This window comes from Dermacentor albipictus, chromosome 1, assembly GCF_038994185.2.
Source record: "Dermacentor albipictus isolate Rhodes 1998 colony chromosome 1, USDA_Dalb.pri_finalv2, whole genome shotgun sequence".
NCBI lineage: Eukaryota > Metazoa > Arthropoda > Arachnida > Ixodida > Ixodidae > Dermacentor > Dermacentor albipictus.
The window spans coordinates 468,303,746-468,325,874 of record NC_091821.1 but is presented as its reverse complement, the minus strand read 5'-3'; the positions used below and the strand labels follow the sequence as shown (position 1 = coordinate 468,325,874).

The 22,129-nt window shown below is 46.7% G+C and overlaps 1 long non-coding RNA gene across 1 annotated transcript in view; it reads right to left on the bottom strand.

Moving 5' to 3' along the window:
• Positions 1–21,172, bottom strand: part of LOC135909809 (uncharacterized) — an 87,302-nt gene extending 66,130 nt beyond the window's left edge. The window contains exons 1-2 of the long non-coding RNA XR_010566806.1: positions 21,014–21,172; positions 20,416–20,507 (exon numbers count right to left, since the gene is read on the bottom strand). This is a non-coding gene — a long non-coding RNA (uncharacterized lncRNA). The remainder of the gene's footprint in view (positions 1–20,415; positions 20,508–21,013) is intronic.
• Between the last annotated feature and the right edge of the window lie 957 nt (positions 21,173–22,129).

Below are 22,129 nucleotides of genomic sequence, written 5' to 3'. Positions count from 1 at the left end.
GAAGGCTCTCTAGCTGTTCCTGGGCACTATAATAAACATTTGATTTATTACTGTAATATAAAATAGTGCTTAAGTATGTACTAGTATAATATTTCAGTGCAGTAGCTTTTGTGCAATAAAAAAGATGCATGAATGAAGAAAGTGCAATAAAATGTAGGTGTCTGATCATATGCATTGTCCTATTAATTTCTTCTGGGTTTTAATAAAGCTTTGCTACTGTATCCTGTGTTGTGCAATAAAATGATATGCCACAGAAATTATTGCGTGCCTCACAGAACAAATTAAATGTATTTCTCAGTCAAACCATCATAGTAGGCTGAGAACAATAAACTGTTTATTTTTGTCCTCACTTGAAGTGTATAAATTGTAAAAATTACCTGTTTATCTTATATTATTCGAATGTATGGGGGCAACTCATTTGCATAAGTGCTTTTATAGTACGACTTGGCAAAGGGCAACGAAAGACATCTACTAAAACCCTCCGATTCTCAAGCTTGTATTATCTCACGGTATGTCGTTTCATTAATGTCGAAAGACAGACTTCACATATTGAAACCAGTTACAATAGAGCATGGCCTTTACACACTGAAAATTTTTCTAGCGATACACTCAATGTGAAGGAATCCCGATGCAGTGTTGATGCTTCAAAACAACCTAGAATAGTAAATAAAGTGCTCCATAGGCAAGATTTGTCAGAATCAATAGGAAACAAGCTACGAATTAAGTAAATTTTAGCTATTCTAGATGTTTTTTTGCGAGTGCTACAGTTGTTTTATTTTTGCTGATTTTCGCAGAACACGGTTTCCCGCGTTTCTTTCATGCAACCCACAAGCATTATAATATCGACACGGATACTTTTTATTTGTATCCAGTGACCGCATTTCACCGGCTAACAAATGTTAAACGTTATCGCAGGACGCGCCTTCACGTATCGGAAGTTTTGCGAATGTTCATGATGGTTCTGTCGGTTGTCTGTTGTCGACGAACTTTCTATAATCTGATTGCATACGCGACAGAAATATTGCAGTAGTTTGTGGAAGGTGCGCGGGCACCAGCGAATACGCAGAAATTTTCGAGGACTGATATATGAAATCCGACGCGCTTGACACGCAGATCAGATTTTCGACGGTCCCCGACTTTGCTCGCCGCTATCGTTGAGAGTGAGTGTTGCTTTTGCTGGGCACATGTTCGCCTAAAAAAAGAGTTAAATTGGTAACTACCAGTTACGACTCTGCATTATTTTTCACTGTCACTACTACGTGACAATATTTCGAACATTTTTCAGTGATACTTTGCATGCCCGATTCTTACATAGTTGGCTGTGCAATGAGCTACCAAAAGTGAACTCGTACAACAGCTCTTTTCATACGATATTGCATGGTCGTGCAGGTGTTTGCAAAGCTATCTTGTAGACATACGACGCGCGAGCACTGATGTCCATGTTTTGTGGGCTATTGTTACTTCAAAACTAAAAATAAATTGTTGCGGCAGGCGTGCATTCATTAATCAGACTTGCTTTTCATATTACCGCGACAACTTGGTCACATACAAGTTGCGCGCCCTTCGTATTGGACATTGTGCACGCCGTACCGTCGTGCTGTTCAGCAACAGGAAGCGATCATCGTGGCACGGGTAGCCGGTTGGACCTGGCCTCGCATGCGCCACGCGCACGAGGTATCACGCGGGAGAAAAGAGTGTTCGAGGCCAGTTTTAGAACGCGACTGCCAGGGATTTCTTCACGACCGCAGTGATGTTTAGTTGCGGCCACAGATTCGCCCTTAATATCGTTGTTTTATTAATCTGTGGTCCTCAACATCGTTACAATATCTAAAAGAGCATACAGTTCACTAACTTATTGTATTAATCTTAGTTTACAGGAGGCTGTTTTAGGTCAGGCTTGAACGGTTGAAGACAAAATAGTCAGTCCATGAACAGTGCGCCGCAGCCGAGGAGCGAGCGTCAGCGCGCGTCAGAGCTTCTGTGAAATGGTTGCGTGCCACTTTCCTCCAACCGACGCGAAGCGACGGGTTCGCTTCTCGGCGCGTGCCGAGGCATGCCAGTGGTTGGGCCTCAGACTTCGTGCGCAGCTGCTTGAGAGCCCCTGCTGTCGAAAATCCTCCTTTGTCTCAATGTCTTTCCTTTCGAAAACGGCTCTTTTCAGAGCCACTCTAATGATGCATTAGCAGGGTTCAAAAACTCCACGCTGCTCCGGCCTTGACCCTCTCCAACCGAGAAATAGCTCGAGCTGCAATACACGCATCCAACCGGATTTACATATATTCGAGAAAATTATGCAGCTGTAAGGACTGAAACTGCTTAGGCTGCAGCCCTTTAATGGTGACATACAAGAAAAAGAAGCACATGTGTTGTGTAGGTAAGAATAACTTGCAGGTAGCGATAGATCCGCGCCGGCACGCAACGCACTTCCCAATGGGCCACGAGTGTCCGCTGGACGTCCGATCTCAAGCCGAACGTCCACGTCCGACACAACGTCCGCAGGACAGCCAGCGGACCTCCGTTTTCGGCTATTTTCGAACATCTGTTTGGTCTTCACACTTCACTAGATTTATAGCGCATGTTTCAAACCGGACAACCCAGGGACTGCCATGGGAAATCGCCTCTTGATCACACCCGAGTGCTCCGTTTTATCGCATGCATGTTTCGAAACATATCTTCTATGTGCTCATAAGCGTATGTTTTCGAACCGGACTGCATGTTGTACTGTACCAGTCTGGGAGGACGTTCGTACAAGAAGATAGTGGAATAACGTTGTACCAGTACCGTACGTGTCAGTTAGTTGGACGAGGTTAACGCGCGCGTCAGGGTTTCAACACATCTGCCACAATCAGGTATCGGCGAACGTGCAGCCAGCACTCGTGGTTCAGTTTGTCGAACTGCGTGACGCCGTCCTCTTGTGCGTTGCACACGACTCGTTCCTGGACGACGCCAGTCAACCGCATTAACTCGTGCACGTCGGCGAGGCGTAGATTCCGCAGGCCTCTTCGGATCAAGGCCACGGCTGCGGCCTCGTCGCTCAGTGCCGCCCTGCGTCGAACGTTGTCCACGAGCTTCGGGTGCTCCGAAACGAGTTCCACGGCGCATGCGCAGTAGGGATCCTTGTCTCCCAACACGAACCTGGTCGCTCGCTCAACGAGGCTGCAGTTGCGTCGAACGATGTCCTGGACTGCGAACGTGCTGTCGTAAGGTTTTAGGCAGAATGGAATTTCGAGGTGAAGCAGGCTGTAGTTTTTGTGAAATCGTGGCAAGAGATGGCGCAGGATGGCTGCTCTGTTATCGTCTGCTGCGAGTTTGAGGGTGAGCTCGTGAAGGCGTCGGTTGCCGAAGACGGCGCCAGCGAGCGCTTGACAGTCCTCGTCACGTAAATTTACCGACCACTCCAAGGATATCTTGGTGAGGCTTAGATTCGAACTGAGTGCCGTGCACATGTCGGTGATAGACTGAGCGAGAGGCTCGTCGTCCCAGTCATCGTCGATGTCAACATCGATGTCCAGCGAGATTTCCTTGAGCACGGACGCGCCTTTTATGTAAGTGCTCAGTGATGCGTAAACAATTTCGTCTAAGAAATCTACATACACGCGAAGTGATGAGATGTTGTTGGAAGCCACAAGGCGATGGAAGAAACGCTGCAAAGAGGCTGCGTCTTCGGAGTGCGGTAGATATACAGTGACACCTGTCACCTCAGGAAAGTCAGAAAGCGTTGGCGTATCCATGTACTCAACGTGATAGTCCGCGATGCTGACATTGTGGACCAGTCCGCTCTTCCTTATCGCACTGCACACTTCTTCAAGCCTGTCAACATCAGGAAGATTTCGCAGCGTCACGCTTTCAAGGCACTGCTTGTTCGCGAAGGCTTCAAGTAACAGACAGCAGTTTTCGGTGGTGGACCACGAGACGTCGAGGTCCAACTTCTGCAGCGAGTCGTTTTCCTTCACCGACGAGATCCAGGATCGATCGTCGGCGGCCTCTGCGACTTCATCCCGCTGCTGGTCGTCCATTATGTTGTCCACCGCGTCAAGCCGCAGCGTCAAACAGCGGACTAAGCGGTTGCGCGAGACGACCGTGGCGAACCGCTTGCAGTAACGGCTCTTGCCAAGCCACTGGGCGTCTAGTTCTTGCAGTGTCGTCATTGCAGCGATGGCTTCGGCCAGCGACTGCAACCAGACGACTTCGTTACTGGTGTCCAGCCCTCTCAGAGTTAGCTTCGTGAGCGTTGCGTTTTCTTTCAGGAGATAATCCACGAACGACTGCGACGACTCGTACAACGGACCGGAAGCGAAGACGCACTCTGCGACGGCGAGGTCCGTGATAGTGTGGTTCGTAATGAGAGCTTGGATGAGCTTCCTCGACGTGAACGGGCTCATTTGCAGCTCCGCTACGTTAAGCGACGTGAGGCGGGTACCCCATTGTGCCAGCAAGCGGATGGGGACCTTCATGCTATTCAAGAAGTGCACGTAGCCTTGAGGGAAGCGGAGCACTCCTCTGCCTTTCAGAGAGCAGGCTTTGGCGGGCGTTACCTCGAATCCCTTTGGCTGATCGCTCGTGACACCGAAAACGGTGAGGCTATCCAAACTCGGCGAAGATTCCAAGGCTTCGGCGAGCGTAACGGCGTTCGCCACGGAGTAGTTCAACTCTGCAGAGACGATGCATCGGTGCACTCTGAACAGACAGCACAGGAGGGCGACGTCTGCTTTCTGGTCGCTGTGGCATTTTGTGCAATGCGGGAACTCCTCGCAAACGCCCGACACCGTGACGACGCTGACGTCCCCGAGCTGGCTCCGTGGATCTTCTCTGAGCTGGAGGCGCAGGTTCCACAGTACCTTGTTGAAGGCTCTCAGGTGTCGCTGTAGGTGACAGAAGCGAGTCTGGCCCCGCGTGCAGGTAAATATGACTGTCTCGGCGTCAACGTTGTCGCACTTCAGTGAAAGCAAGGATAGCGGGAGAACTGTCGATGTCCTCGCCATATGGAAATCCAACGTGCGCTCCTGCTGAGCGTATTTTTCTAGCATGCTTTTCAGAGAATAAACAAAAGTTTGTCCGTACGAAGCCAGGGCTGCCATCACAAACGAATAGCGAGAGTACAGCATTTGGGATCCTGCTGCAGTTGCTTGTGTCGTTAAGCAACGCGGGGACGATGAGTTAAAATAATCAGCAACCATTTTCTATAGGTCTGTCAATTTAAAAGCAAGAGAGAGTGAACAATGCAGATTAAAATGTGCTTTTCAGGTTAAAGGCTTTGAATTTTCACCGCAACGGTGTTCCCCCCAAAAGAAATGCTCGAAGAGAAAAGTCGTTCATCTTTCATCGTCTCCTATTTAACATCGCGAAAACAGGTATTAGGCAACTAAGGCCTTTCCAGAACATTCAATATATCTTCGCAAGAATATTACATTGCCCATATTGCCTCGAGGAGAGCAAATACAAAGTTCCATTGCACTACTTGCCCCTCCACAGAGATAATGTCCACTTGTCACAAAAAGAAAATGGCGATGCGTGCGGTCTGCAAAAACAGAAATTGTGGCCTGCTGAGAGCTCACGTTCTTGAGGGCTTATTTTTGTTAAATTTGCAGATGTGCATTGGGATGCATCCAAACCCCGCGCGGTTGTTTTCTTACTAAGCACCTCAGCGCTGGACCTAAATACACTTATCACCTATCTCAAACAAGTAGACGGGAGAGAGAGAGACATGGACTAACTTGCAACGGGGTTCCACACGCAGAGCGCCTTATCGTGCTTTCATAAAACCATTCGGCTAGTGTGTCCTTGGGCAGCAGCCAATCCAAGACGATGATAAGTAAATGCATGCACGAATGCTTTAACTACCCATCGGCAACACAGCACCTCAATTCGAGCAAAGGTCTAAGTGTCACTGTGGCTCTTTCTTGCCTCTCAGATGTCGTTCTAGAAAGTCTAAAAAGGATTGCATATTTTCTGTCACGGGCTTGTCGGGCGGGCTGTCGTTTGGAAGCAGAAGCCTCTGCAGCACGTACAAGACTCGTTGGTAGGCTCTCGGGTACGCAAGGTCCATCATATAGTAGAGCGCCAGGCAGTATACCAGCACTCGCTCTATGCGGACGTCGGTGAGTGAGATAGCCCCTGTCGGGCTGCTGATATGAATCTCAAACTCGGAGGGCCACGCGATGATATTTGGCGAGCAGTCTCCGCCGGTCGCCCCGCCTTCTTGCATTGGTTCTTCTCTTGGTTTCTCTTGCTTCCGCTCAGTGATTAGTTGAGGGAAATCACCCTCTTCCAAGAACCGACAGAACTCCAGAACTGTGAGCTGTCGCTGCGGGATCGTTGAGCTGACCCTTGGGAATAGGACATTCTCCGAGAACGCTCTCACTGCATCAGCTATCTTCTCCTCCATGACGCTGATTTCGGAGCCAAATCGAAGTTCAGCTTCCTTGCAGAGGATAGCTTCATGGAAGAAGAACTTTGGCAGGGAGCCGCAATAATACTTGAGTCGTTCTTCATAGGTGTTTTCGAGATGCTCTTTCATTCTTTCGATGTCCGACTGCAAGTTTTCGTCTAGTGTAGACCACAGGTTCTGAATCATGCGATACTCTGGGCTTTCGTCAGCGGAGCGAAGATTAACAGCGATCTTCCTTTTTTGAGAGTTCTTCCGGGTTTTCTTCACCGAGCGATTTCTTTCGACATTCTGAAGCTTGTCCTTGCTTGTGCTCCCGGAGCTACGTCTCGCTGGCGTAGTGCTCTTTTTTTCCGAGTCCTTCCGTGTTCTTTCGTCTGGAGCGATTTCTCCAATATTCTGAATCCACTCAAACAGAAGACAATTGACGGCGAGGACTTTGCGTAGTGATTTGCGCATCCCCGCACGCTCGCTCTCTTCGTCGGTTTGCCTCATAATGAACTTTTCCATTGCAATGCGCATTCCAAGACACTTCCTTTGTAGGGTCCTGTTGGTTACATATCTGCTATTTATGTCGGAAACACATTTTGACAACTCACTTATCTCCTTAGCCGTGGATTCGTAGATTTGCTGAGCTTCCGCAAGAGAAGAATCGCTTTCCTCACATTCCATGGCGAAGACGTCAGCGGGATTTTCATTTGATGGCCCTGGGTGGCTTTCAACGTGACACATTTCTTCATCTGCAAGAATGTCATCGGGGAAGTCTTGAACCTCTGACCCCAGTATGTTCCGTTGCGAACAGGCGGGCTGCGACGCTTCATCGGTAATGGAAACCGCTGCGACCTCTGCCTCAGCCGCACCGTTGGCCCATGGTACGCTGTGTTTTGAGCAGCCAGGCTGAGACGCTTCCTCGCCCATGGGGGCCACTTGGTTCTCAGGCTTGTCATCAAGTTTCTTTGTCAGCAGATCTTGCACCAATGAAATTAACGTCGGGATGATCACATCTTCTTTCAGCGGTATTTCGCGAAGTGCCTCAATGACTGCGTCGGTCATGCTTGTACCACTCGATGTCCGAAGGTGCGGAAACCACGTCATGTTGTGCGGATAGGCATCCCGCAGCCTCTGGAAATCCTCCTCCGTAAGCTTGTCCAGTTCGGCGCGCAGTCGCGCCATGGGATCTTCGTCCGCCATACTTGGCAGCGGGGAGCAAATGCGGCGCACACGAGGGGAGAAAAAATTCGCCTGGCAGGATCAGTCGCCGCTCGGCCAACGCCGCGGCGACTGCATGTTGTACTGTACCTTGGCGCAGCATGGAAGCGGTACAACTGTTCAGCAAACACATGTGCACTTTTGTAGGGAGCCTAGCTCAGACGCAACTTAACATATCTGTAAGGCGTAATAGTTCTGCGGAAACCCGCAAGGTGGACAGAATTAATAATTGAAGCTCTTGGATTCAGCGAGCAGGGGGAAAGTGAACATGTCCGCAGTCGAGATTAGTAACAGGCCATCCGAAGATTGGTGGAAGTAGGGAAACAACAAAAAACGGAGACGTACGAAAACAAAGTTCACAATAGGTAGTCAGATGATTTGGTTATGGGAATTCATGTTTTTTTTTTTCGAAACCTAGGTAGGACATTAGGCCAGTATACCAGCAAGAGCTTGGTGGCGCAACCAACTGTCCCGTTCCAAAGGGGACGCTCATAGTACCTATCCATACAGGGAAAAGGAGACATCCACTCAAACGTAGCAAATTGCTACAAAGGAAACACATAGGAGTTCCTCGAGGAAAAAAAATGCCTCACAGTTGTGTTTAAGAAATTTATTATTAGCCCTTTATTGATATCTCTAGGAATTGCTACCGACGGTGCCAGAAGTTAGGAAATGTCTCCAAAAATTTGCCATCAGATCTTCTGGCTATGCATCACCGGATGCTGAAATTTAACGGATCGACCTACCGTGTACCATTAGCATAATTTTTGCTGCTATAATACCCTTATTTTCCCAGATGTTACATATCTCCTAAATTGACGCACAGGCAGCTCACTGTTGATGGACGCTACAGCACAGCATTGCCCAGGCCTGCGGTTAGTTGCGTGTCTCGTTGGTGCTATTGGAACTTTTGCCCCGTGTACTACACCATGTCAGGGCACCCTGAGAGTGCTGTTGACGCTGTGCGCTTTTTTGTTTCCGGTAAGTGGCTGTAACGTTGAAACAGAACAGTGTTTTGTACAGATTGAGACGAGAAGCCATGAGACGCAGCGAGTAGTCGTGCGGTGTCCCTGCGTTTCACGTCGTTTAAAACATTGCATATATATGTTGTTCCGTGCATAATGGACATGTGTTCCTCTACGCTTTCACAGGCGCATTTATTCGCATAGGTGTTCGTCGTTTATCCTAGTTCCGGTACTTCTTGCGAAAGACGCCTCCGCAGGTGGCCTCCGCCAGAACGGTTGCGCTGAAGCGGCTGTCGGCGCCCTTGCACCAGCGACGAAGTTGTTTTAATTTGGATGACTGAGGAGACAACGATGAGGATTTTTGCGGTCTTCCTGTACGTCACGGCGACTTTGGCCGACTGCGATGTTCAGCGCAGCAATGATAAGAGCGGAATGTGTCGCCGACTGTGGCCAGGATGAACCTCCGGAAGGCGGTTCCTCGAAAAGAAGGTTTTCGCACTTAAGGACAAGGCCGTCGCATGGATACCTTCCCACATGCCGTCAATTCACACTTGGTTGGCGAGATTCGTCAGTTACCGCTCTCCTGGCAAAGTGCGAGCTTTCTTCCGGTGTTTGTGTTGTCCACTTGTGTCCTGATAATAAGCAACCTTCATAGTCAGTAAGAGCTGGTGCTCCAGTCTTCTTCGTTTAATGCCATTTATGAATTCTCTGATATAGATGGAAGTTCTTTGTCGTTGAACATACATGTTACTGTCTGTTTGATATGTATGTGACTCATATGCATTTACTTTTGCGATTGTAAGAGCAATATTTTAAGGCGGAATATTATGTGGATTTATATTAGATTGCATCACAGATTTGGTCACCTTTTCAAGGAACGTGAATATTTGCTCGCTTCCATTAGTATCGGTCGTATTTGGTCTACACGGCTAACACAAGTGGAAGGTGCTGGGAGGAGGTCCATCTGATGATGGCTGACGAATTGAAACAACATTTGGATCGCTCCATAGCAATTGCCAATTGGGTTGTTGATGCCAGGAAATCACCTATGGACAATATTTCAGTTTTTCACTGGACCTATCGGGAGTGCCTTCTCTAGTGCCAGCAACAACGAAGCGCTGTGCTTCATAGAGGACCCAGCTTGAGTATCGTGGCACTGCATAACCACAATCTTGCAAGCAAGGTGTTTGTACATTAGAACACAAGCCTTCTCTGCTGTGCGTATATCGAGCGAGCTTTCAGTGTGGCTGAAGTTGTTTTCACAAGAAAATGAGGGAAGATTACGAAATAAAAATTTTAAACAGCAATTCTTAGCGAAGATATTGTGTAAAGGACTGCTCGGGACACACTGGAAGAGCCGGGCCAGCTTTTTCTATGTACTGTATTTGTGATGATGATGATATGTGGTGTTTAATGGCGCAAGGGCCAACTGTATTTGTGTCACATTAAGAAAAATATGGAGGAAAGGGATGTGTTACTGTTTAATAATTGCTCGATTACATTTGTGGAGCAAAATTGATGACTATAATCAGTTAGATTTTTATTAAAGTCATTGTAATTGCAATCGGGGCTTTTTTTCGGTAACGTGTTCACGTCTGCACCTTTTCTGTAGGGAATCTGATTCTGCTATTTCCAGCATTGCAGTCAGTGATGCACACCGTAAAAAGGAGCTGAATACAAATCTTACCATCTTTCTGTTTGTTTTTTCTGTGCTCTTTATCTTAACATTACTATGTGTGTGTCCCAGACGACCATTCCATAATCAAGAGTCATGCCAACGAAAGTCTGTGTGCCAAGAGCTAAATTTCGCGGGTGAAATTCCACAAGCATTGCCTCAAGTAATTGAGTTTTCGCATGGCTTTCTTTCCTATCTATGGTACATGCTCGTATCATCTTAAGTCTTAAGACCATGCCTAGAATACGCTGATCTAATCTGGGGCCCTTATCAAAAATGCCTTATAAATAAAATAGAACGCATACAAAAATTAGCTATTAGGTTTGTATATTCGGACTACAAAAGGCAGTCCAGTATCTCAGGTCTGCTAGCAAGGGCAAACCTAAAATCCCTCTCGCAGAGAAGAGCAATTTCGCAACTAAAATTCATCTATCAATTATGCCATGCTCATTTCCAGATAGCACGTTCTCATTGCCTGCAAGATCCTCCAAAACGCTCAACCAGACTAAATGATTCCAAAACTATCTTCCCTCAAGTCATGCTAATGTTCACAAGCATTCCCTTTTTCCGCGGGCCATTTTCCAGTGGAGCAAGTTAACTAACGATATTGTGTGTTGCAAGAACATCGACTCTCTTATTAACCGCATTCAGTGTATTGACTTGTCATCATGATTTTTTTTTCATTGCATTTCTGTACCACTCCTGCACGGGCCGTGAAGGGCCTGCAGTATATTAAAAAAAAGTCGTGAGCTAATAATAAGTACGCCCAAGTTGGGCTGCTGAGCACGAGGTCGCGGTACCGAATTCCGGCCATGGCGGCCGCATTTTGAATGAATGTGTATTGTTTAGTGGCGCAAGGGCCAAGTATGGCCAAAGAGCGCCATGACTGATAATGTTGTGTTAAGTGCCGATTTGTGAGTTGCGATGGTGGGATGTGACATGGCTGTAAAGTGGCCTAAAATCAATCCGTATCATAAAAGCGTAAAATGATATATAATATAAAATTATGATAGTGATACATATAGATGTCTATGGATCTAGTACGCGTGATCAGTGATCGTGGAGCTAAAATGCAAAAATGTGGAAATACCACCTAAGCCTCGGGCAGGCCTTTGAGCCCAAAGGCTGGGAGGCAGGTGCTTTCTTTTAGTGCAGTTATCGCAGCAGAAACCTCAGTTAAGAGGCCGTGCTACGGATTTCCTGGTGATATGACATGAAAACTGTGTACATCTTTTAAAAATGCGAACAAGTGTTGATATTTAAAGAGCGGTTCCATACCTATGATCATAAGAGGATGAAGGGGAATTTGTTGACGGTGTGGTAATGGAAAATGCTTTTTCCTATTAGCGTCTAATTCAGTGCATTGCAGCAGGATGTGAAGCACAGTGAGTGGCTCACCACATTTATCACACATGGGTGGATCGCCACCGGACAAGAGGTATGCGTGTGTGCTGTATGTGTGTCCTATCCTGAGTCTGCAAAGTGTTACTTCTGTGTGGCGGTTCTTTGATACCGGCGGCCAGTTGCCAAGATACGGCTTGATAACATGTAGTTTATTTCCTGTTTGTTCGTCCCACAAGCACTGCCAGAAAGCCCTTAGCTTTTTTCTTATTGAGGGCTTGAGGTCATTTACAGGGACAGTCGTGGAAGTGTTGGAGGCGTTCGCGTTGACGGATGTGGCTAGCTGGTCAGCCAACACGTTTCCCTCTATCTCTCGGTGCCCTGGCACCCAGCATACGACGATATGCTGTTTGGACTGATAGGTTCTGCATAAGGCTGAGTAAAGAGATAGAATTACAGGGTTTTTATATTTCCTGACAGTTTTCAAAGCATTTACAACACTCAAAGAGTCTGTGTATATAACTGCCTTGGGGATATGAGATTCATTAATGTGTTTAACGGCAGCCAATATCGCGTAGGCCTCTGCTGTGAAAATACTTGTGTTAGGGTGCAGAACACCGGCATCTGAAAAAGATGGACCGACCGCTGCGTAAGATACGCCAAAATTACACTTCGATGCGTCTGTAAAGAATTCAAGAGAGGAGTATTTGTGCTGTAATTCGAGGAAGTACATTCGTATATGCGCGACAGGCGCGTGCTTTGTGACAGCTACGAAAGATGTATCACAGTCTATTGGTTGCCACTGCCACGGCGGGGGCCGTATAGCAGGGGACATAAGGTGGTATTCAAGCAGTGGAACCCTTGTTTCTTCAGCCATGTCTCTAACACGCATGGAGAAGGGCTGTGCCACTCTGGGCCGGTTGCGGAAAAGTTGGCAACTGGACAAATCGTTTACGGTGTAATACGCGGGATGCTGACTGTTTGCGTTCACTCTAAGAAAATACATGAAAGACGAATGTGTTCTCTGCAGATGCAGTGACCACTCATCCGACTCAACGTACAGGCTTTCCACTGGGCTTGTTCTAAAGGCGCCTGTGGACAGGCGAATTCCTAAGTGGTGAACAGGGTTAAGCATCTTTAGAGCAGTTGGAGTAGCCGACTGGTAAACTATGGCTCCATAGTCTAGTCGTGTGCGTATGAGGCTTTTGTACAAGTTCAAGAGGCATTTTCTATCACTGCCCCAGGTTGTGCGTGAGAGCACCTTCAAGATATTCATTGTTTTCATGCACTTGTCTTTAAGATATTTTATGTGCTTTACAAAGGTTAGTTTCGCGTCTAAAATTATGCCTAAAAATTTATGTTCCTTGTTTACAGGCAGACGCTCATCATGCAACACAATTTCAGGATCAGGGTGCAGGCCTCTTTTTCTAGAGAAAATGACACAGGTGCTTTTTTGTGGGTTCAATCTGAACCCGTTCACATCAGCCCATTTGGAGACCCTGTTAAGACAAAGCTGGATCTGTCGCTCACAGATAGCAAGAGAACTTGATTGAAAACCTATCTGCACATCGTCAACATACGTTGAATAGAAGATGTTATGTGGTATGTGTAGACGAAGGGAATTCATTTTTACTATAAAGAGCGTGCAGCTGAGCACCCCGCCCTGCGGCACTCCAGTTTCCTGTACAAATTTCTGTGACAGAACAGTGCCCACTCGAACACGGAATGTCCGATTCGACAGATAACTTTCGATAACGTTGAACATATTTCCGTGCACACCTAACTGTGAGAGGTCTCTCAAAATACCAAACCGCCACGTTGTATCATAGGCTTTCTCGATATCTAAGAATACTGATAAGAAAAACTGCTTATGGAGGCCGCATTTTGATGGAAGCGAAATGTGAAAACGCCCGTGTACATAGATTTAAGTGCATGTTAAAGAACCCCAGGTGGTCAAAATTTCTGAACTCCTCCACTACTCACATCTCATAATCAGAAAGTGGTTTTGGCATGTAAAACTCCTTAATCGAAAAATACACCGAGGTATTTGTAGCTGGTCACCAAATCCAAAATATGCCCATCAACTGAATAGTGATAGTTCAAAGGGTATGATTTTCAAGTCACGGTCATTACAACAGTCTTTTTCACATTTATTTTCGTTTCCCGGGGGCTGCACAATGATTGCACTGTAGATAATGAGGATATTGAAAGTGTCTTGCTGTCAGGACTACGGATTTGTTGTTGTAGAATGCAGTCCTCGGCAAATAATTTTATTTTAATTGGCACCTCCTGCACAGTACCATTATTAAGAATTAAGAAAAGTAAGGGTCCGAGCTCTCATCCTTGCAGAATTTCGAATAGCACTGGTTTTGAATGTCGATATGTTCCCCATATGTTTACATTTTGTTGTCTTGAAGAAATGTATGCTTGAATCCACCATAAAAGAGTATTATTTTCAAAGATTTAAGTTTTGTGATGACTTCTGATGCAAGGTGTAAGCAGCTGAGCTCATTCTCTTCAACCAAAAATGTCATCTAACAATGCACGAGATGAGCGCCTTGAGAATTTAGAGGAATCAAATCAACATCTTCGCATGCTGCGAGCATTTGCCTTAGATGCTGGTATCTCTGCAGAAGGTTGCAGCGGTGGCATAGAGGTAGAACACCCGCCTCGCGTGCAAGAGGTGCGTGGTTCGAATCCCGGTGCCAGCAATTTTCCACCGGATTAAAAAAAAAATCAGCGTGTTGATAAAATTGCACAAACAGGCCTGCAGTGTGGCCTGATCCCGGTGACCAGAACCGGTAACGCACTCCCTCACCAGAGCAGGATTGGCCACCCTGGCCACAACCTCCTATATGAACACGACAATCAAACCCTGGCCCTCAGTCCCCAGCAGCTGCGAAGCAACTGACCACGGCGGTGGTTAGACCTGCGACACAGCAGAGGGTGCTAAGAATCACTGGCTCCGGACAGGCCGCCATTGGAATATGAACCTGGCAACGTTTAACGCTAGAACCTTATCTAGTGAAGCGAGTCTAGCAGTGCTATTGAAGGAATTAGAGGGCAGTAAATGGGACATGATAGGGCTCAGTGAAGTTAGGAGGCCAAAAGAAGCATATACAGTGCTAAAAAGCGGGCACGTCCTGTGCTACCGGGCCTTAGCGGAGAGAAGAGAACTAGGAGTCGGATTCCTGATTAATAAGAATATAGCTGCTAACATACAGGAATTCTATAGCATTAACCAGAGGGTGGCAGGTCTTGTTGTGAAACTTAATAAGAGGCACAAAATGAAGATTGTACAGTTCTAAGCCCCTACATCCAGTCATGATGACCAGGAAGTCGAAAGCTTCTACGAAGACGTGGAATCGGCGATGGGTAGAGTGAAAACTAAATACACTATACTAATGGGCGACTTTGATGCCAAGGTAGGCAAGAAGCAGGCTGGAGACAAGGCAGTGGGTGAATATGGCATAGGCACTAGGAATAGCAGGGGAGAGTTAGTAGAGCTTGCGGAACAGAATAATATGAGGATAATGAATACCTTCTCCCGCAAGCGGGATAGCCGAAAGTGGACGTGGAGGAGTCCGAATGGCGAGACTAGAAATGTAATAGACCTCATACTCTGCGCTAACCCTGGCATCATACAAGATGTGCACGTGCTCGGCAAGGTGAGCTGCAGTGACCACAGGATGGTAAGAACTCGAATTAGCCTAGACCTGAGGAGGGAACGAAAGAAACTGGTACATAAGAAGCCGAACAATGAGTTAGCGGTAAGAGGGAAAATAGAGGAATTCCAGATTAGGCTACAGAACAGGTATTTGGCTTTAACTCAGGAAGAGGACCTTAGTGTTGAAGCAATGAACGACAATCTTGTGGGCATCATTAAGGAGTGCGCAATGGAAGTCGGGGGTAACTCGGTTAGGCAGGATACCAGCAAACTATCGCAGGAGACGAAAGATCTGATCAAGAAACGCGAATGTATGAAAGCTTATAACCCTACAGCTAGAATAGAACTGGCAGAACTTTCGAAGTTAATCAACAAGCGTAAGACAACTGACATAAGGCAGTATAATATGGATAGAATTGAACATGCTCTCAGGAACGGAGGAAGCCTAAAAACAGTGAAGAAGAAACTTGGAATTGGCAAGAATCAGATGTATGCGTTAAGAGACAGAGCCGGCAATATCATTACTAATATGGATGAGATAGTTAAAGTGGCTGAGGAGTTCTATAGAGATTTATACAGTACCAGTGGCAGCAATGACGATAATGGAAGAGAAAATAGTCTAGAGGAATTCGAAATCCCAAAGGTAACGCCGGAAGAAGTAAAGAAAGCCTTGGGAGATGTGCAAAGGGGGAAGGCAGCAGGGGAGGATCAGGTAACAGCAGACTTGTTGAAGGATGGTGGACAGATTGTTCTAGAGAAACTGGCTACCCTGTATACGCAATGCCTCATGACCTCGAGCGTACCGGAATCTTGGAAGAACGCTAACGTAATCCTAATCCATAGGAAAGGGGACGCCGAAGACTTGAAAAATTAGACCGATCAGCTTACTGTTCCGGTTCCGGTTCCGGTTCTTACCATCCTATGGTCACTGCAGCTTGCGCTTGTACGTTAAACTAAAGGCCCGTGCACTAGCGGCACGGCAACTCGCTGCATGCCGTTTGCAGCTCGAGGGCCGCCATTCGGCGGCGTTTTTACTCGCGAATGGCGAGATTTTCCTCCCGTACAGATGATGGAAAAATTATAGACCGATAGACTTGATAAATTATAGACCGGTCAGCTTACTGTCCGTTGCCTGCAACCTATTTACTAAGGTAATCGCAATAGAATCAGGAACACCTTAGACTTCTGTGAAGCAAAGGACCAGGCAGGATTCCGTAAAAGCTACTCAACAATAGATCATATTCACACTATCAATCAGGTGATAGAGAAATGTGCGGAATACAACCAACCCTTATATATAGCTTTCATTGATTACGAGAAAGCGTTTGATTCTGTCGAAACCTCAGCAGTCATGGAGGCATTACGGAATCAGGGTGTAGACGAGCCGTATGTAAAAACACTGAAAAATATCTATAGCGGCTCCACAGCCACCGTAGTCCTTCATAAAGCAAGGAACAAAATCACAATAAAGAAAGGCGTCAGGCAGGGAGATACGATCTCTCCAATGCTATTCACAGCGTGTTTACAGGAGGTATTCAGAGACCTGGATTGGGAATAATCGGGGATAAAAGGTAATGGAGAATACCTTAGTAACTTGCGATTCGCTGATGATATTGCCTTGTTTAGTAACTCAGGGGACCAATTGCAATGCATGCTCACTGACCTGGAGAGGCAAAGCAGAGGAGTGGGTCTAAAAATTAATCTGCAGAAAACTAAAGTAATGTTTAACAGTATCGGAAGAGAACAGCAATTTACAATAGGCAGTAAGGCACTGGAAGTCGTAAGGGAATACATCTACTTAGGGTAGATAGCGACGGCGGATCCGGATCATGAGACGGAAATAATCAGAAGAATAAGAATGGGCTGGGATGCGTTTGGCAGGCTTTCTCAGATCATGAACAGCAGGTTGCCATTATCCCTCAAGAGAAAAGTATATAATAGTTGTGTCTTACCAGTACTCACCTACAGGGCAGAAACCTGGAGGCTTACGAAAAGGGTTCTACTCAAATTGAGGACGACGGAACGAGCTATGGAAAGAATGATAGGTGTAACGTTAAGGGATAAGAAAAGAGCAGATTGGGTCAGGGAACAAACGCGAGGTAATGACATCTTAGTTGAAATCAAGAAAAAGAAGTGGGCATGGGCAGGACATGCAAAGAGGAGGGAAGATAACCGATGGTCATTAAGGGTTACGGACTGGATCCTAAGGGAAGGGAAGCGTAGCAGGGGGCGGCAGAAAGTTAGGTGGGCGGATGAGATTAAGAAGTTTGCAGGGACGGCATGGCCACAATTACTACATGACCGGGGTTGTTGGAGAAGTATGGGAGAGGCCTTTGCCCTGCAGTGGACGTAACCAGGCTGATGATGATGATGATGATGATGAAAGCACAGTAAGGTAAAAAAGACAATCTTTATTGCTAGAAAGGTGGAGAGGTCGGCCTTTGTAAAGTGCCTCTGATCTGCTATTCCACGCTGGGGAAGGGCTTTGGTTTCGACGTTACCCAGCTATAGAGGAAAAGTACTGTGCTGAGCACATGTATTTTTTGCATCACATTAAAGGCAGTGCCATTGTAATGCGATGTGACGGCATTAGCCACCTCAAGTATCACTCAGCGATCACCGGTGACTAAAAAAATCGCCGGACGCCATACTGTTCGAATATCGCGTTTCAATCGCTGAGAACTGTATAAATACATTGTTTTGGGGGGACCGCGCGCGAAATAATCCTCCCGAACATTTCAATCGAACTGGTAAAAGGCAGCATGCGCAATGGACGTTGCGCCAGGGTTCAGCAGGCAACTTTGTTCTTAGTACGTAACGAGCAATGAATAATAAAAAAATTGATTACCAGCGCATTTATTTATCAGTGCATACCAGAACTACAGTGCGCTGATACACTCACGTTTTCAAATTTGAGGCTCTATTCTCGACACGTATGGCGGCTGCACGACAGCCATTATTCGCCATGTTGACTCTGATTGGCTGTAGACAGCTCACGTGTCTGAAAATTTGTGCCGGGAAACGGAAGTTTTGCAAAATGCAATTTTGCTTTTTCATCAAGATGACGAAACGTGACGTGGAGCTGCAAATGTTATCGACTAATACATTTATTTGATCCTTGACAGCTATATTGCGACGTCAACGCTTCAAAAACAATGTAAACGGTAAAAAACAAAGTAAACGGTAGCGTACAGAAACCAGTGCAACGCATCTCCCATTTCGCGAATATATGGTGGCGATGAAAGATAGGCGCCATGCCACCTTGCTGATTGGCTGCAGGAATATGCCATGGGGCGTGTCATAGGAAGGGTCGCTTCGTGAACGTCAATTTGACGTTCCGTGACGTTGCGCTGGGCCACCACTGCAGAGATTTTCCACCATAATTTGTGGTGCAACGAGCAGCGCGAATTATGCTAATGAGCGGCCTATGGAATGGCGGCCGAAAAGAACGCGTATCACTACATTTTCCCTGTCGTTTGGTGCCATGAAAATATTTTGCTCATAACGCGTGTTCATAGTATGTGCATCGCCCTCGGATGGTGTGCACATTTGTTCTGGGCAATCAGTTTTTGAAAGAACGCGTTTACTTTTTTAAGATACCTTACAGGCCCTATGGGGGCATATGGAATATATTATGTGAAATATTGGTTGAACATAAACTTTCTGCAACGTTGTTCACTTTTCACGGCTGCGTTTGTACTGTAATGAAGATTATTTTTCATATCATCACAGGTTATAACAACGGCGACATTTTCATTTATCAAAAGAAATGTACGCATTTGTACGCAAATGTACGCCTTGAAGCATAGAGAAAGAAATTCCACAAGGGCGGACACCCCCATAGCGCCCAGCAGCCGAATTGACTGCAGCGCACCAAGCCGTGGGGGTTAATAGCTGTACCACACTTCGTTTCGGTTGTGGGCGTGCGCGTTTTCAAAGCTGGTTTGGTACGCATGACGCCTGCTGTGTTGAGCTTTTTTTTTCTTCTACAGCTCAATTGCACGCGGTGTTCTGCGAAATCGTTTTATTAAAATTGATTGCCAACAATCTTTACGTCGCCATCGACTATGTGCCACGTGAAATTTCATAATGACTCATGACCCCTTGTGAAATGAGCAATTTTGTTATATATAAATGGTCTTTCCGGGCTTTTTGTGCATTCATTCAACGTTGTGGCGGCAGGTATGCAGCAGTAGTTCCTGTACGAAGCTACACTGAACGTCAGCTGAAAAAATTAAATTATAAGCAAGTGTCATTTTGGTATAACCATATATGAATACTGCGTGTAGAGACGAAACGGGCAAAAATGGTGGATGACCGGCAATACAAACAAAAGCAGTTCGCTTTTACGTACACGGCGTAGAAAATACTCGACACAGCCCAACCAATACCCTACGTACCACGAAAACATCCAATTTACAAGCATTCCCCTCTTCCCGGGCCTCACTTCCTGCACTTTGAGAGCACGGATACATGAGCTACTGCGCGTTTCCAGAACTTTGCTACAACCCACGCGATAGTACGCTACGAATGCACAGAGGTTGCCACAACACAGGCTCTCACCCACACCATGCTGGACGCTCGCAGAATTCCTACTACTCGTACTCAAGACGAATGCGTGGGTGCAAAGCCGGTCTTCAGTCGTTCAGACGACAGAATTTTCGAGTGTGTGTGTGTGTGTGTATATATATATATATATATATATATATATATATATATATATATGTGTGTGTGTGTGTGTGTGCGCGCGCGCGTGCGTGCGTGCGTGCGTGCGTGTAATGAGGTTTTACGCGCCAAAACCACTTTCTGATTATGCGGAACGCCGTAGTGGAGGGCTCCGGACATTTCCTCCACCTGGGGTTCTTTAATGTGCAGCTAAACCTAATTACACGGGTGTTTTCGCATTTCGCCCCCGTCGAAATGCGGCAGCCGTGGCCGGGGTTCGATCGCGCGATCGCGCGCTCAGCAGCCCAACACCATAGATACTGAGCAACCACGGCGAGTGAGTTACACGTTCGTGCCGTTTGTGCTCCTTGGCGTTATCTTTTGCATCTTCTGTCGCTGCAAGCAACACAAAGCCGTGTTATCACCCTTGACAATTGCTCGTCGCGTTTTCGACAAGCGTGAATACCAAAAAAGGCGTAAATTTTGAGGGGCCATAAATGTCACAAACCTGTCGCAGTGAGATTCAGTACGCGCCAAACGAACTGTCACCATGGCCGAGCTATTTTCGCCGAGTCACGACAGGACCGGCGACCGTGCCTCCTAAGAAACAAAAAAAAATGTACCGAAAATAATTTTCAACAATGTTGGGCGTCAGAGAAAGCGGCACGAACTTGTCAATGCATTCAAGCGCGAATCTTAACTCCGCACCACGGCCTTGCTCTTTTCCGCTAACCGCGTCACAGCACAAGGCGCGTCCACTGCGCTTGAAAAGTGCCCCGAAAAGCAACGAAATTAGTTACAATAATGTTAGGGGCCAGGGAAAGCGCCAAAACTTGTCGCACTAAGATACAGTACACGCGAAACTGCGTCACCGCACCCTGTGCGACTAGCGTGCCCGAAAATTACTGAAACAAGTTACAATAATATCGGGGCTCATAGCAAGCTTCACAAGAACATCTCCAACTACGAGTCATTCATTCAAATTAACGGCACCACGACGGCCGCGCTGTTTTTCGTTAACTGCGTCACAAGTCTAGTCTAGGCGCCGTGCCGTAAGCATGTATTTGCTTGAAAAGCGTCGCAAACTGTCGAACAAAATATGTCACCTTGCCGCAGTCCAATAGTGCAGTGGTGTCATGCCGAAGTTCAGAAGGGGCGCAATAATTTGCCGGGAGCCCACGAAACCAGGGTAAATCCAAAAATAGAAAAATAGGCAAACGGGTGACCGAACAGGCCAACACTCAGATGCGCGGCCGGTTTCGCTCGCTTCGGCGGTTTGTGTGACGAATGACGCATGCAAGCCTGTGGCATGTTGCGTGTTTCGCGTCCAAGCCTTGAGGTGGCGCCACCACCGAAACGACAGCAGCGCACCGAAGGCGGCGGTAAACGAAACCAGAACTAAGCTTTTAATGTAATTCTATTGTAAGACAAATAAGCCTAAGACATTGAAATAAGTAGCTGTCAACGTAAGTTATTAGCAGGTACAATGTAGATTATCTGAAAAGTGTAAGTGTTTGTGCGCGTGATGGAGTCGTCAGCGGCGAACAAGCGTCGGGAGCAGACGACGGCAGCAGACGACCTGAATGTTTTGGCAGAACCGTTGGAAGCGAGCTGGATGCCTGCGAATGGCGGCCAATTACCATGTGCACTGCTGTGCAAAATGGTGCAACAATTCCGGCTACAAGGGTGCGAACCGTTTCTTCAAAGTTCCTGTGGACCACAGGAACGTGCGTCCGCATACGTTTCCTTGACTGTCGCGTAACCTATGCGAAGCAAAAGTAAGCGCGCCATTGCGCAACAAAATCGTTATTTGAAACAGTTACAGGTTGTGTGTCGTGTCAACGAGTGTAGCAATATTAATTTTATTCTGACTTTTAGTCTTGTTTTCGGCAAGTATACAGGAGGCGGTTGAAAGCTAATTAAAACTCAATGTGCTGATTCGGGCGTGCCAAAGGGCGTGCACAGCATTTCTCTGACGGCGAAAATGACTTTTATGCGAGACACTTGGTCGTTTATTATATTTCTGCCCGTATTCTTTGTAAGAGGCAGCATTCCGCATAAGTGGCACTTCAACTGACTCGCCTTAGGTTGAGTGCTTCTGCAGACTGTAAACAAGCGGATACGTTACACAAGTAGCAACATTAGCAGGCGTGGTTTTAACGCGTCTTTAGTGAAAGCCCTGAAGATTTCCCAGTCTTTTACTCACTACCCCGGTAGATGTA